Below are 3,457 nucleotides of genomic sequence, written 5' to 3'. Positions count from 1 at the left end.
CCTTTTGTCTGCCGCCTAATGCTAGTTTATTTTGTTTATTTAGTCTTTTCAAGAACTTGCTAACATCAGCGACAACCTGAAATCATAAGGTCTCCGATAATGTGCCTATAATAATCGCTTATAATCAAATCTTATTGCTTTACTTTGTGAGGTAAAATTGTCAGTGATATAATGAAACAATCAGGAAGCCAATTTAGAAAGAATAACACAATTGTGAATCCTATTATGTCAACCCGCCTCCTGTACATATGTACTGTAGCTTATATGGGGAATTGTTGTAAGAAACAAAAATTCAAATTATAATCACACATGTGAGGGCAGTTATCCTAATGTAACCTAAGTCACATGGTCTTAGAATGCATAGCATCTGCAATCTAAAATGCTTATTTGAAAATTTATTTAGGTATAGGACATAAAATACAGAAATATTACAAAATACAAAATGATCACATTAGTAAACAAGCTCTCTCAGAAATTAATTTGTTAATGGTTATTGTATAAATGGTTCTTGATTATTAAAGAATTTTATACTGTCATAAATATTTGCAGTACAATGTGGATCTAAATAAAAAATGTCCGCTTTGTTTTTTGTTTTTAGATGCAAGACAGCCTGTTACTAAAATAAAGTCCGCGGTGTCGATATGGATGAATGCTGATGTTCTGTTCTGTTTCAGATATCCCAGAGCTGTCCATCATCGCAGTGCAGACAGCAAGGAGGACGGGAGGTTGGTCATGTTCAGTTGCAAGTTCACCTCAACACCTGAAGGAGATACAGAACACAAAGTTTAAGTTGTCTCTGGAGAGTGAACTGAACTAGCATCATGCTGACCCATTCAGAAACTTCTCTGTAGATTCTCTTAGAGATACTTGTGTGTAAGGTCACCGTGAGTCCACCTGTTTCCTTCTACCTGTGTGTGTGCAGGAGGGTCGCATTTTTATGTAGATGTTGTGAACGTGGAGCAGCTAGGCTTACTAATTACAGTGTTTCAGGTAAAATACATTCTGCAGGAACACTTAGATTTTGATGACTACTGCCTGGATTATGTAACATTGTTATGCTTTTTCCTATTTTTTAAATATTATTTTTATCTGTCTCTGCTTTCATTTTTATCTGCCTCTGTCTTCGCCTTGACGCCTAGGATGCATAATTATCCATTTAAAATATAAGACAATGATATAGCTGATTACTAGAGTGCTTGTACATGACTAAATTTCTTTGCTACACATACCAAAAATACATTTTGTCTGTTCCTTGTATTGGTCCTTGCAGTCTCGGATCTTCAATGAGGAGGAGTATCTTTGTTATACGTCTGCTTTTCTTCCCTTCATTGTTGTTGGTCTCTTCATCTTGATTGCAGCAGTGATTGTGACCAACATCAGGAGCAAAACTAGTGGTGTAAAAGCCTGTCTGTTGCAGAAATAAATGCACAGAAAATGCAACTTTATGTATTTAATTTCTAATTATTGCCCCAATTATCCTTAACTCTGGCTGATAAAGATGCCTTTTAAAGAAAGCTCCAAAGAATAATATGGAAAGTTGAGGATCAATATAAATATTTCAAATGAACTTTTCTCTTTAATAACTTCATGAATCTTAACTCTGTGTGTTTGATCATATTCTATCATATTTGTTCTGTCCTTTTGGGGCTCAGATTAGATTTGATTTGAGGCTTGGGATTCTGTAGTCTAACAGCACACAGAAAAATAACACTACAAACTCACTTTTGCACACAGACACCTACTCCACTGTAGCAGTTGACTCTATTGGGTGACTACACACAGAAGCGTAAAATCACTTTAAGAAGAGAAGAGAATAGGCATGAAGAAAAACAAAAACATATAAATGAAAAATATAATTGCTATAATCTCCATGACTAGGTGTGCAAGATAAGTGGAAGGTAGATAAAACATATGGGCTGTGATGCATTCAGATTCACTCATGGTTGATGGATGTTACTGCACAATACTTCATTATTACTGTATATAAGATCAGCATTCAAACTTGAACTCAAGGTTAAGCACAGATTTCAAAGAGCAAAACTATGATTTTATACACACGCTCCTCAGTTGGCAGCTCATATACTTGGCTCTGCCTATAAACTCCATCAAAAAACTTTCTGATTTTTTAGAGTTTGAAAATATATGACCTATAAATATTAGCACTCTTATTTTTAAGTTTAGTAATATTTAAAAATCTAGCATTATAGTGAATAAAGTATTATCAGCTGGCTTATTGTTTTATTTGATTTTTAAAATAAGTGCAAATAGAAAAGCACAAAATTACTAATACTTTTATTTGTTTATTTCTTTATAGTTAGATTTAGTGTTAACAAAGATCTATGTTCAGTGAAAACCAAAATCAGTCTCCAGGTGAACCTATGTGTTCCCCCTGCTTAGTATCCACAATCTTTATGCATTTTTATTTTTAGTTTTAGCTTTTTGTTTGTTTAGTTGTTTTTTTGTCATACTGCAGTATTCTTTGATTTGTTTGTTATGTAAAAATAACTGATTCTGTTACTGCTGTTTGTTTTTTTTTTACTTTTCTGGAAGCTTTTGCTTTGTTCTATATAGTAGTATTTTGAAAATTTGTATTTGAAAATAAAACTATTATTTGCCTGTGATTTGGCTTCATTGTTCTGAAATTTTTGATAATAGACACAAACAATACAAACTAAAGATAATAAAAAATCACCCAATAGATATTTTTTAGATTTATTGTCCATCCTAAAACATCCATGTCTGCTACAAAAATGGGCTTTATATATTTGTTGGGAAATGGACTTTTGATGCAAAAATAATGGACTCTAATTGATTCAAAGTATTTAGTAATCATGTTATTAGCCAGAAATTTACTGAAGCTAAAACATGAACTGGCATTATGCATTAGTGATGAAACGTTTCTACCAGGTGGCACACTTGGCCGTGTTGAATTTAATGATGAATAATGTAAGTTAATTCCAGATTATTGCGCTGGTGGGATGTGTTTCCCTATCCATCTATCCATTTACCATCGCTTTATCCAGGGCCAGGTCATGGGGGTGATCAGCTCTAGCAGGGACGCCTAGACTCTCTCTCCCAGCATACTCTTCCAGCTCCCTTCCAGCAGGTAGGGGAACACTGAGGTGCCCTGCATGTCCAAGTGTTCTCCCGCAGCCTCCGGCAGTAGTAAAAATGATGAACCAGTGACAAAGGACCATGGGACAAAGGACAGTCTCCTGTCTCAGTTCAACATGGGGAACTGGGGAACAAGCCTGACTCTATCATGGTAATACAATCCAAGCTCCTGCTCTGATCATACAGGGACCGGACAGCCTCTTTAACAATGGGACCCTTTACCCTATATTCCAGAGCTAATTCCCTACAGAACATCAAGCGAGGAACCTAGTTGGACAAACTCTCCCAGGACCCTCCAGCATCCTGAAGAGAGTATAGAGCTAGTCCAGTGTCCCACGCCCAG

The sequence above is a fragment of the Puntigrus tetrazona genome, chromosome 8 (assembly GCF_018831695.1).
Source record: "Puntigrus tetrazona isolate hp1 chromosome 8, ASM1883169v1, whole genome shotgun sequence".
NCBI classification, from domain to species: domain Eukaryota; kingdom Metazoa; phylum Chordata; class Actinopteri; order Cypriniformes; family Cyprinidae; genus Puntigrus; species Puntigrus tetrazona.
Note: the sequence above shows the minus strand (reverse complement) of the source record.